The sequence below is a fragment of the Elaeis guineensis genome, chromosome 4 (assembly GCF_000442705.2).
Source record: "Elaeis guineensis isolate ETL-2024a chromosome 4, EG11, whole genome shotgun sequence".
NCBI lineage: Eukaryota > Viridiplantae > Streptophyta > Magnoliopsida > Arecales > Arecaceae > Elaeis > Elaeis guineensis.
This window is the reverse complement of record NC_025996.2, coordinates 45,723,679-45,737,969: the sequence shown is the minus strand read 5'-3', so window position 1 is coordinate 45,737,969 and position 14,291 is coordinate 45,723,679. Positions and strand designations below refer to the sequence as shown.

At 31.9% G+C, this 14,291-nt stretch overlaps 1 long non-coding RNA gene across 1 annotated transcript; it reads left to right on the top strand.

Annotated features, from left to right (window-relative positions):
* The first annotated feature begins 5,886 nt into the window (after positions 1-5,886).
* Positions 5,887-12,400, top strand: LOC140857518 (uncharacterized). The gene is made up of 2 exons (XR_012140969.1): positions 5,887-6,109; positions 12,016-12,400. It is a non-coding gene; the product is annotated as an uncharacterized lncRNA (long non-coding RNA).
* The last annotated feature ends 1,891 nt before the right edge of the window (positions 12,401-14,291 follow it).

The window sequence follows — 14,291 nt, the reverse complement described above, 5'->3', positions numbered from 1 at the left end:
CAGGCTGCGGTTGGAAATGCTGCAATTGGAATTGCAGTTGCAAACAGCATTTTTGTTTATTATTTGTAATTTCAAATTGCAAATGCATTTGCAGTTGCTTGGTTATATGATGGAGAAAGGGATATGGTAATTCTTCGAATAATATAGTAAGGTTTTCTCTAGGGAAATAGTAAATCCCTTATTTTTGCTATTGCAGTAGAATAATTTTGATATTATTTTTTACAGTTATGATTAAAATTTTAATATTATTAAATTATTATTGGTTTATTATAACAATAAGCATTTCCATGATCATATCACTACAAAATAATTTGATATCAACTAGTTAGATATACTATTATTTTCATCAATTTATAGTTTAGTTTGTACCACTGTAAAAACTAATACTTATCATATGACAGTTATTATAATATAGTTATGACGGTTATAAGAATATTATGAATAGATTATAATAAGCATTATGATACAAAAATAATAATTACTTGAGTATATTGTGATCATAATAATAGTTACATTATTAGCACCATGACAATAATTACTATAGTAATATTATATTTTAGAAAATATTTGATATTATAATAATTGTATATTTTGTAATAATAAATTTTATATTTTATAATATGTCTATCAAAATGATTAATATATGTTTCATGTATTATAATTAGATAATATTAAACTTTAATAGTTTGAAATTTGCTCTCAATTACAACAAATCTTTCAATTCGAGCTGCAGCCAATTTTCCCAATGGTTTTCAATTACAAGAATTGGACTTTTTTTTTCGCGGGTCAAATGCAGCCTGCAATTGCAACTTTAGGCATCCAAATCCTTTTTTTGGATGCCTGCACTCCAATTGCAGCATATGCAATCTTTCTAGTTGCTGTGGGTAGCATCTCAAAGTCTCAATTTCTTTACAATCCTTCTCTTGGCCAGATGATATATTCCCCATACTACGTTTAGCATATCAAATTAATCAGGCATTAATTAATTATTCATTAGTTTCACAATTTATGCAGTGATTATTTACCGTCAAACAAAGGACAACTTGTGGATTATGAACTACTGATACAGTAATTAAGGTGTTTTGCTCCAGTTTATTGGTTTTTCATCCCTTGTGATTTTTTATTTGATACTGTCTACATATGCCAATGAACTGTATTTTATCTTTTTCCAATATTATCTTAATTCTGTTGATACTTTTGACTAATTTCCTACATATCTTCCAAAGTGCAATTGTCAAATCCTAGCTAATTGTTTCTTAAACACAAAATTAGTGATCGTGACTCGTCATGGCTTTGACATGCTAGGATTATATTTTGTTTGTTATCTTCAAATTTTTTTGCAGAATGTAATACATTTAAGTTTGCATCGACATCCTCTTGCAAAATTGATGACAGGGTGGAATTTTTATGTAAAGTCCACTATATTTGATTACCATTGTTAGTTTTTACTGTAACAAACATCAAACTCTTCATATGGTGAGTGAATTATGAGGGTCATTCTTTGGGATATATACTTCTAGAACCATGAATGGTGGTATTATATGACTTAGAGAACTTCTGGTAAAACTGAATACTTGGATCGAATGGCCCTACCGAAGCCATTTTTCTCCCTCAAAGAATATATTTATATTCCTTGTCCTCTGTTGGAAGCCAGGGAAGCTACCAAAGTTCCTTCGGCAACAAACCAGGAGCTGCCATGTTTCATATTGGAAATCAGGGAACCTGATACCTCATTGGTTGAGGCAATTTCTTTATAAAGGTGTTCATGTCATGGATTGATTTGATCTATCAGGAACTGGAATCTAGAGAAAGAGAGAGGGAGAAGCAAGACTTGCGGTCATCTCGCAGCATTCGCTTGGACAGTCTGTTCAAATCTTTCCTCCCTTCCATGCAGACCAAAATAAATCAAGATTTTGATTTATCATGGTAATATTAGTCACTAGCCAAGATGACCAATGTCTTGTCTTCCAAAAGTCTTAATCACGACCCTTTTAACAATTACTTTCAACAAGGAAGATTCAGGGAGATGTATTAGAACTTATAAATCGTTAAGTTTAACCTCATTCGTGAACCACACATTTCCTGATTTTGCACGGTGATTGTATAGTATTATTGATCCATTAGAGACAGGCAGTCAAAAGGTACATGGTGAATAAACGTCAATCTAATAGGTATGCAATTTAACTTGAATGATATATATGTAGATTAACTACTATACAGATTTTTGTTTAAGCTGTGACAAATTGGTCCCGTAGCTCGGTTAGAGTGTTAGCCTTATGAGCCAAAGGCCGTGAGTTTGAGCCTCGGGACCAATTCATTTTTTAAATATAACTATTCAACAAAAAGATAATACTCTTTTACTTTTCATCTTTCATGGCCAATTATTTATTTTATATTTTACTTATATTCAAAACTTCTAGATTCAATAATAAATATTTTAGATGACACACTTTCATTCTTCATGATTTTATTTCTTTTTTCCATTTGTTTTCTTTCAATTTATTTCCCCTCTAACTTTTAATTATTTAAACTTCTAATATTAATAATAAATAAATTAGATAATTCACTTTTATTCTTCATGATTTTATTCCCATTTTATGTTTATTTCTATTGAAATAATTGTATTTTTACCCTATTTTAAGATATTGAAGTTAATATGACACCATCTGTCTTTCAAAATTTTATTTTTTCTCATATTTAAATTTAACCAAACATGCTAATTTTAATGTTCTAAAGTTTTGAAACTTCAAATTTTGAGTTTAAATTGTGAGACTCTCTATTGTTCCCTTATTGTCATATTTAGTTTTGCAGAATGGGTATTAAAACTATTTATGGTAGTGCGATATAGGATCAACTGATGTTGAATTAGTATTGCATTGATAACCATAGTGATGGGAATTGACAATATCTTTTTTTCATTTTTTTTTCTATTTGTCATCCATGTCATTATTAACTTTTCTATAAATATATAATAAGTGTAAGTTTTGTTGTCTGTCTTGCATTGGACCCAAAACTAGAATCACCTAGCATCGGCCCTCAGGCATTAGGTTTGGCTTTAGCATGCTTCACCCAATTGAAGCAAAGTGATATGATTGATTTAAAAAAATCTTCCTATGGACTTGATTCAATGTGATCTACTAGGTTAACGCATTGGGTTTAGATCTAAATATATGACTTGAAAAAAACAAAAAGAAAAAACGAGCTTGGGTTTGAATCATCCTGCCCTAATCCCAACTCAACATGGTTGGAAGCAGGTGCTCTACTCATAATTGAGATTGGCCTAGATCAGTATTTTGTGGGGTAAGCCTTGCATGGATAAAATTTCTGGGAGTATTCATTTTTATATCTAATATGATTAAGAAATAACTACCATTGTAATAGTTTTAGGTTTTTTTTTTTTGGTTACTCTTACAAAGTTGATTTTGATGATGACAAAACAATTGAGAGTTACTAACTTGGTTGATTTTGCCTTATAAAAGAATTTAGAGATGTCGTAAGTTGATAATCGTGAGAAGCCATCTCCTCAATTGGAGAAGTCGACCCTTCAGTCAGGAAGGAGAGCCTAAGAGGACAAAGAGCCGACTGCAATTCAAGAAGAGCTGTCTCGGATCTGAATATTGAACTATAAAAACAAGGGTCTTCTTTGCTTTAGCAAGAGTTATCTCTCGAAGCAGTAACCAACAAATCAAGGAGTCATCTTTGATATCTTAAGAGCCACCTCCATGGGGCTTGAACCAAAGTGCTATATCGAGGAGCAGTCCCAGCATGTAAGGAGTCATCTCTAGGCTGTAGGAGTCGATAACGCTACAAGAGGATTTGTCTTTAAAGTTTAGAAGTTGATTGGCACACTTGAAGAGTCACCTCCTATGTTAAAGAGCTTATTGACAAAGGATAGGAGTCACCTCCAAAAGATTGGGAATTGTCTCTTGTTTTAGTAGCTAATCAACTTTATTTGGGAAGTCACCCCTCGGAAGTAAAGAGTCAACCTCTTAGAACTACGCCTATTGAACAAAGGTTAGAAGTCATCTCTAATATTTCAAGAGTCGCGTCGAGTATAAAAGAGCTATTCAATCAAAGGATTAGGATCATCAGGAGTCCTCTTTTAGGGATTGAGCAAAGTGACCAATTTAAAGAGTCGATACGACTAATTTTAAGGGTAATCTCCAATCATTCGAGATTTAAATTTAAAGACCTTTTGACGGCTAAGAGTCAACCCTCTCATGTTGGAGTTTTCTCCTCACTTGCAAGAATGATGAAATGGCTATAAATGGCCACCTACACTCCATGTTAGCTATATTAATAGTGGTGCAAAAGGCTTTCAACGGCTACAAGCGGCGATCTCAAACTCTTTGGTTTTAATATCAAGTTTTCTCAACTCAAGGATAACATAGAAGGTGGTAAACAAGTGAGAACAATAAGAGAACTCTAAGAGCACAAAAATACTTGTAAGGGTGCTAAAAGTCAATAAGAGTGATAACTATTTACTGCAGATCTCAACTTATCTTCGACAAAAAAAGCATTTACCAAGAGCTATATTGGTGTAACTAATCTCTGGAGAGATTTTTTTGTGTTGAAAAAAAGGATATCAAAGGATATGCTTGGCTAATGCCAATAAGTTAGCTGGTATATTTGAGAGTTTTATAAAGAAATCTCTAGTTTAAAAGGTTTAGCCAACTCTAGGAGTTGGCTAGCTATGTAATCAGGCATTACATAGTAAAATTCTTGAGGAAAAGCTTGAGGAGCAGCGCAGGAGCTCCAAAATAATAGAAAAATCTATGTTCTTTATACATGTGTATTTTTTCTCTTCTTTCTACTATTCCATTGGTTTGTTGATTGCTTAATAATTTCTTACTTAGCACCTTCATTGCACTACATTCACAGCACTTAAGATAATTTCATTATAGGTTTACTTGTAGCACATTGAGTTAGACTTGGGATTGTATGTTGGAAAAAACATGAGCCATACTAAACATGGGCCAAAAGTCTAATAACAGCATAAATATGATCTGAAACTTTAAATTATTATCATATCTTCAAATTAATTATTTCACTCTTATCCTTCCTAAATCCTAATCAATCCATAATCATTGCATTCCCTTAAGCCCATCACTCTACACCCTAGGTGTGTTTGCTTTGTGATCTGAATTAAAATTGAAAGTGGAATGAATTGAAATAAAAATCAGCATGTAATATTTTTCAAAATGTTAGATTCGTGATAGAAATTAAAATTGGAATAGGAATTGAAACATTTTCAAATAAATTTTGGAAAAAATCAATTAAATAGAGGGAAAAAATATCTTTTTAAATAAATTTGATGCAAGTGGATTTGAATACTGAGAGGAGGATTGAGATTAAATTTTGAAGGATTGAAATATTTTCATTCCTATCTAAAATGAGCATAAAAATAGAAATTTTCCAACCAAAATATTGGAATGAGAGCTACATTCACCGATTCTCATTTCTATATCGGGTAGCCCAGCACTCCCAAACCAAACACATCCATGTTCTTATCCCAAAGCCGGCGTCATCCCCACTCTCTCTCTCCAGAGACCTAGAATCGTGCCAATCTGAATCAGTCTCACCTCCAATGACACGTCCCCACGTGTCATCACTGATTTGGCAATCCCACCGAAAGTTTTCTCCTCTCTCTCTTTATACATACTCCCAAAACCCTCCCAGATCAATTTAGAAGAAGGAAGGAACGGGAAAGAAAGCCGCGATCCGATTTCTCTCTCCAAGATTGGTTGATCCAAGGGGGAGTCATGGCAGACTTCCAGAGGCAATTGAAGGAGCGAGCCAAGGAGCTGAAACACCTGGTGACGAAAGGGGTGAAGGTGGTGGGCCAAGGGTGCAAGAAAACCTGGCATAAGGTCCTCAAGATCAGAGGCTGACACCAACCAATTTGATGATGATGATGGTGATGCCTGTCACTTGATCTCCTATTCCTTTTCTTGTAGATCACTTATTATCATGCTTGTTTCTTATAGGTCTCATGTCTTTGTTTTCTTTCTTGTGGTGTTTTTTATTGCGTTTTTTAGTTAGAGATGTGAAGATCTGGTGGTTTCTGGTTGAGAACTCTTGAGATTTTTATTTGGATTGTGGAAAATAGGTATGGTCATGATGTAAATCTCTTATTTTATATGATATTAGTTAATGTTCATCAAACTAAATCCTGCAACATTATATGCTTGGACTACTCATTGAAGTATGTTCATCCAACGTAAAGTAAATATAAGATTCATACCAGGACTTTTAGTTGAATATTAGGGCAAGTAAACTGTGCTTTTAAGAAAAAGATTGGGAAAAGAATCCACTAATGTACTGTAATAATGGTTTTCTTATAATTTTGACAATATCCTGGACAAAATTTATTCCATTTTATGCTGAATGGTGCTTTAAGCAATGACTTTTAGAATAGAATCTTAGCCCACGCTAAATTCTGGAATGTCTTTTCCAATTTAATAGGATTGTAGATTCTCACAGGTAAACAGTTGACTGCATGATGGAATAGATTATTGAAAAATGTGCAGGCCAAGTAGGACATTGGCTGATGGTCGCATTTATGGAGTGAGAAACAAGATGGATAATATTTTCAACTCACAATTTTTGATGGATTTCATTTATCTTAATGATTTTTTTATAATTTTTTTTTAATTTTTTAAAAGTTTTGCTTGGTTCTTGTAAAACACTCATAATTTTCCCAACTCCATCCGTATGATCAACTTTGAAGTTCTTTTTTTTTACCAAAAAAAAAAAAATTCTTTGAAGTTCTTTCCTCTTAAAAGAAAAGATGTAAAAGAAAAACCCGAGAGATACAGGAAAAGGAGGAGAAACATAAAAAAAAAAAAGTAGAGAAGATCTCTTCAATATATTTCACTGTGATATGTACATCCATATATAGAGATGAAGAAGAGAGAAACAGACAGGAAATTGAAGAGATCATGGTGATCCTCCCAATTCAAAAACATGCCATAGTAATTATAAAATATTTTAGACAATATTCTAGACAATGGACATTCCTAATATTCTGTAATATGCTATTGTAAAAAATATTCTAGACAATGTACATTCCTAATATTCTGTATATTCCTGATATAGGCAATGTACATTCCTAATAGTCCCCTTCAAGTTGGCGCATAGAGATTTCGATCAAATTGGCGCATAGAATCTCTTGAAAATGATCACAGCCGAGAGCTTTGGTAAAGATATCTGCAAGCTGACAATGTATAGGAACATATCGTGTAGCAATGTCTTGAGATTGTAGTCGCTCTTTGACAAAATGACAATCAATTTCTATATGTTTGGTCCGCTCAAGAAACACAGGATTTGCAGCAATGTGTAAAGCTGCTTGATTATCACAATAAAGGAACATGGGACCATGATGTGAAATACTGAGGTCGGATAAGAGGGCTCGAAGCCATAGTAATTCACTGATAGTGTGTGTCATAGTCCGGTATTCGGCCTCTGCAGAGGAACGAGACACTGTTGTCTGCTTCTTAGCACGTCAAGAAATCGGAGCATCTCCTAAGGAAAATAGAAACCTGTAGTAGAGCACCTTGTCATGGGACATCCTGCCAAGTCTGCATCACAATAAGCATATAACTGAAAGGTGTTGACACTTGAAAAAAATATGCCTTGATCTGGAGATCCTTTCAAATATCGCAAAGTCGGAAGGCTGCGTCTAAGTGTGGTTGTCGAGGAGATTGCATAAACTGTGTCAGAATATGTACCAAGTATGTAATATCAGGCCTAGTGATGGTCAAATAAGTGAGTCGTCCCAGCAATCGACGATATGGATCTGGATCATCAAGTAGTTTTTGATGATAATATTTTCAACTCACAATTTTTGATGGATTTCATTTATCTTAATGATTTTTTCCTATAATTTTTTCTTTAATTTTTTAAAAATTTTGCTTGGTTCTTGTAACAACACTCATAATTTTCCCAACTCCATCCAGTATGATCAACTTTGAAGTTCTTTTTTTTTACCAAAAAAAAAAATTCTTTGAAGTTCTTTCCTCTTAAAAGAAAAGATGTAAAAAAAAAATTCGAGAGATGCAGGAAAAAGAGGAGAAACATAAAAAAAAAATGGAGAAGATCTCTTCAATATATTTCACTATGATATGTATATCCATATATAGAGATGAAGAAGAGAGAAACAGGCAGAAAATTGGAGAGATCATGGTATCAATCACGTGATCTTCCCAATTCAAAAACATACCATAGTAATTATAAAATATTCTAGACAATATTTTAGACAATGGATATTCCTAATATTCTGTAACATATTATTGTAAAAAATATTCTAAATAATATATATTTTTAATATTCTGTATATTTCTGATATAGGTAATGTATATTTTTAATAAAAGAAACAATAGCAATGGTCCTATAGTGATAAATCAAACGATAGCATGTTTTTTTACCAGAGTCCTGCTCCATGGGTGCACTAGCAAGCTTTACCCCAAAAAAAAAAAAAAAAAGCTTTACTACTGTGCTCGCCATAACTTTGCTTTATTTTTTTATTTCTTGATGGATTATGGTGCAGTTCTGAGCAAGCTCTCAGCGACCAGAGTTTACCTTGGATGACAGATGAACAGTCTCCAAAAAAAAATTGAAAATAGAAAATCTTTAGAGATTATCTAAAATTTACTTTGTTGGGGCTGGCATAGAATAATTGGTAGAGACGAAAACAAACATAAGAGATGAGGAAACTAGGAGCTTGAAAAGAACCAAACTTGATAGCCGATAGGGACTGAAATTGAACTAATTATATATCATGAAACACTAGTAATCATGTGATCGACCATCAAGTTTAGCATGAGAAAGCAGGATTCTTTTAAGTGAAACTTTGGTTCAAGCTTTTGATTAAAGCATGGATTGGTTTTTTGGCTCAAGCCTTCATTGAAGCTTGAATCAAACTCAAATCAAGTTTGACTCAGGTTGGTCACATGTCTTGATTGATTTTCAGGTCACTGTGTTTATTAAGCAGATTGAAAATAGGCTTGTCATCGACTTAAACTAAGCTGAATCAAAGCATGCTATCCAATTCCTGCAAATAATTGGCTTTTTTTATAATTAAAATATAAAGCTCTCAGTGAATAAAGAAAAGCATGCAACCGTTCAAATTCTACTATCAAACATAAGATGACTGCCCCAATAAGCTTGAAGGATATGGAGTAAAGCTATAGAACATGTAATTAGATGGAGAATCTTCTTCATGTGAAGAGGGGGGGGGGGGGCGGTGAGAACAAGAAAAAAAAAAAAAAAAGAATATAAATTAGTCCAAACACGACCATCAGATTTTCTTCTCTTATTTTGAAGGTGATAAATGGTTGAGTTGCAAATACATATTGGACACCGGTGACTTTGCTTCGGTCCCACCCCTCGCTCAAATTTTGGTACCCTTTTTCCACTGGGTTTGGAGGGCCTAGATCCAGGCCTTTTGCATACGTAAATTTCCATATCTATTCAAATTTTATATTTATTATAAATTAATATAATAATAATAATAAATATTATGGGTCATGCGTTATGGTTTTATTTGAAATTGCTGTAGAATTTTTGAAGTCTTTAAAAGTAGAACTTTTGAGAAGTAGAGCTTTTGAAAATAAAATTTTTATAAAAAATTATTTATTGTTTGATAATCATATTTATGAAATATTTTAAAATATTAACATATGTTTGATAATTAAAATCAAAAAATATTTTAGGTATAATAAAATGATAATAAAAAATATTATAAAATATTATATAGTAAAAATAATATAATATAATATTATTATCATATAAAAATAATTATTATATAATTATAAATAATTTATAATATAATATAATAGTTATAATATAACATAATAAAAGATTATTATAATATAATTTTATTATTATTATTATATTACATTATATGATAATAATATAATATAATATATATTGTAATATAATATTGTTATAATTATGATGTATTATATAATGTAATATAAGATAAGGGATTATAATCTAATCTAATAATAAATTATAATATAATATATTATATTATTATAATGTAATAATATTATATTATTAATAAATATTGTTATATCAAATTATATTTTAATGATATAATAATATTATAATAGATTATATTATATATTTATAATATATCATAATATTAATTTATTATTATATTATATTTATAGTATAAAAATATAATATAATATAATAAGATGTAATTATGATATTTATTAGTGAATATTTTGGTTATTAAAAAAATTATTTAAATCAAAACAGCTTCTTAATATTAATCGGAAAATGCTTTCGGGAAAAATTTAAAATACAACTTTTTTTCAAGTAAATATTTTCATCTTTCTGACAAATTCAAAATAGCTTTTCAATTTTTTTACTAAACATCATTGTACCATCCAAAAATATTTTTTGAGGATCAGAAAGTACTTTCTGAGATTCTAAAAGCTTAGCCAAATAAGACTTACATGTCTATCAAAAATTACATAATCTTATGTGGTTTGACTTGGTCAATCGTAGGAGCTCTCTCTCCTCTTAAATGGAGACTTACATGTTTGTTTGCAAGAAAATCCAACAATGAGTAGTTACTCTTGAAGAAGTTAATTATAACATATTATTTGGATTGGAGGTACATGGAGGTTTATAAAAAAAAAGAAGGGAAGGGTAAAGAATAAACTCTTATTTGGTTAAATTTTTTTAGAGGTAAAGGAGGGTAGAGAAGGATTCTCTCAACCCCTTCGGACCCCTGACTCAATTTTCTGTACCTTCTGATTTGGGGTGTAATGGAAAGGAAGGTTCACGCTTAATTTTATTTTTCTAACTTAATAAAATTTTAAAATTATAACTAGACCATTATATACTCTGTCTTCCCAACCACCTCTTTGCTCTTCGTACAACTCAGAAATCTTATAACCGTCCTTTCGCCTGCAAGTTGCTCCTCACGCAAATCTAGATATCATGATCTTTGGGAGGCAGATTCAAATGACAGAAGATTCACGATCTTTGTCAAAATATCACAAATATTAAATAGTATATCTATTAATGAAAAAAAAATTTATTTGTCAAAATATATATAAAATTTTTTTTATCTCTTTCTTAACTTCTTTATCCAAATAAGGATAAGGTATATATCCTTCTTTACCCTTTCTCTCCCTTTCTAAATAAGGGTTCATTAATTCTTTTATCCTCCCCTTCTATCTCCTCCATTACTCTTTTTCTCTCCTTCCCTTATGAACTCTCATGTTTTCCCGATCCAAACAAAGTGTAAGCGGCCATGAAAACTTGTTGTTGAAAATTATCTTCTCCCACGTGGGCTCATTGAAAATTCTGATAATTGGAACGTCAAATTATTTCTCATTTCAAAAAGGAACTATTTATTGTCTATAATAATGAGACGAAGAATAAGAATTTTTGCAAAATATTAAGGTATTATAACATTTATAATTTGTCTTAAATAATATAAAAGTGTCTCGATGACTTTTTAGAGGAGACACATACCATAATTCTTCGACTGAAACAGAGCTTGCTGCACTGTTTAGCGACAAAAAGGAATGGGTTCTTAGTGAATTAACCCCAGCAATAAGTCAATGACTCGAAGAATCATTTGAAATAGAACCTCACCTGTTGAACTTGGGTTTGACATCGCCTCGTAAATTCCCTCAAGGGATATAAATAGGTCGTCAGGTATGTTACTGAGGCCAAATTCGAAGTGGAGCATGCTGATCTCGTATAGGAAATCAGAGTCCGATTGGAAAATTTTGTCTTATAATTTATCCGATTAAATTCATCCGGATATAATCCATACTAACACACATCAAAATTTATTTTATATATTTTAAATTGATCCGGCTACAATGACCTATGAATTAGAGCTACAGTTTATATATTAACTATTATGATGATGTTTAAGCTGAAGTTTATACCATTGTCTTGCATATTCAATGGCTTCGTATATAACATCTATTAGAAGAAGTGCAAAATATTTCTTAACAAAAAGCTTGCTTGTTGCCTTTCAAGAACCATCGACCTCTCCAGCGCCTCAGCCTCGCCGGAGTGCTTCCTTGAGACCTTTCACGTCGCCCTCTCATCGACCCCGGCAGCATTGTCCTGATTAGTTTTTGGCATTTCTTTGGAATCCATTGCGTTTCAATGTCATTGCCTTTAAGGATAGGTTGACAGCGCTGGTAATCGGCCTCGCCGGCAGCCCATGTTAAAGTGGCCGAGGCTGGGGGAGTGGTGCTCTCTATCAGGAGAATCACTCCTCACCAACCACGCAGCTTACAAATAATGGAGAATTGCAGTGATTATGAGATTTTTGCATATTATATGACTATTTAAAAACTTTCCTTCGTTATGCAATGGTTTAGAAGCTAATACATTATTTGTTATTTTTTCCTTGTTCTTTTCCTTGCCACTATGAACGTATTTGTCAAATGGACATGTCTAGGAATCAGTGTGGGGTTTATTGGATCCTTAGCTATTCATGTGAGGATTGATCATTGGAGATGTACAGAGAGTCCATTTATAAAATATTTTAGAGATCAAAAGAGGCATAGGTAATTTATTTAACACCAAATAGAGATAAATATTATATGATAGTGGTAGAAAATTTTTTGACCCTTAATCAGGATATTTTGTTCCAACTTGATATCATCGCTATATTGGATCTGGGATCTTTTGCTAATATCCATAAATAATTTATTTTTAATAATAGATGAACATTACCATGTATATAATCAAATGCATGATGGACATCAATACTCTAATGCATTTCTTCCCTTCTAATTCAGAACTTTTTGAATTCGATGAAATCAGATTCAAAATGAAAAATAAATAATTGAAAAATAAAAAGGAAGGAAAGAGGACAATTCTTAATTCTATACCTCGACTGAAAGCAAAACTATGACAAAAGAAAGTAAAAAGTCTCGAGAAGAAACTGATACTATTTGATCGTTGTACATTGTTAGCATCAGAAAATAGAAATCGAGAATTTTGCATAGCTGGCCAAGCTATTAAAGTAACTAAAGCAGTCTTCCACCAAAAAAAAAAAAAAAGGGTTAACTAAAATAGTCTCAACAACTTCAAACATCTAGTCTTAATGGGTGGATGCATCTATGTCACTCATCCATTTGGTGATCCTGGGTGGGAAGCCTGTAGTCTTTGGTGCCGGCTGTGGATGGAGAATGGCATGCCAAATTTTCTCCAAATGGAACTAGGCCAGCAGTAAGTTTTGATGGCTTTTTATGAAGCTACTGCCTCACTTGATGAGGTTTTCCTATTCCGTCTCCTAGTGGATGGTGTAGACTATGGGAATAACCATCCTGAGATAGATCTCACATGTCGACTTTTTATCCTGAAAAGAATGACTTTTTTCCTGTTCTGATGTATTTATGTATTATTAACTTTATTTATGAGCAATTCATCTTTCTTAAGATGTATATCAGCTTAGTTTCCTTATTCTTTTTTTTCTTTTTTGGTTTATTAATGAGATCACGACTATACTCATATCCGTATTCTAACTGAAAAAAATATTATTAGGCCAAGCAACCATCACACACGCACAAAAAGCAACAACAAAAGAGATGCATGGGGAGACAAAATGAATTTCGTTTGCCAGCTCAACCAAGCGTGTTTCTTTTTGTTGCTTCCATTATGCAAAAGGCTCTAAAATTTTTGGAGGTTCTCAATTTCATTTGGATCTTTTTATTTATTACAAAGATTGATTCAGTTTGGATCCTAACTATAATCTCTGTTGGCCTACCGTGACAAAATTATCATACAACGGAGCTTTGAAATATAAAAAAAAAGGCCGCATAAGCGAATCACATGATATTATGTGATAATTCTATAACGACAAGCTAATAAAAATTACAATCATGATTTAAACTCAATTAATTTGAATAAATGATTTGATTGTATTAAATAAAAATTTATAATAAAATTGAAAACCTCTAAAAATTTAAGATCTCTCGTATAGTTAAGCCTTATTCTGTTTGAAGAAATTTTGTAATCTAGTAGGAAATTTATTGAGATTGTAAACTTGGTTTGTGAGGTCAAAAGATTATGTACTTACAAATAATATGAATGTATGAAATCGTGTAACACATGTATTACCAAAAAACCAGGCCATGGATGCTTCTAATGGTCTTTTGTTAGGTGGAGGGTAGGTGAAATAGAAAGATGCGCATGAAAAAGAAATGAGTTATCTTTATATGTTATATGCATACTATCTGTTAAAAGGTAGGTAAAGATAGTTTGTGCGTATCAATTTGCTTGTGTTTATTAATGTAGAA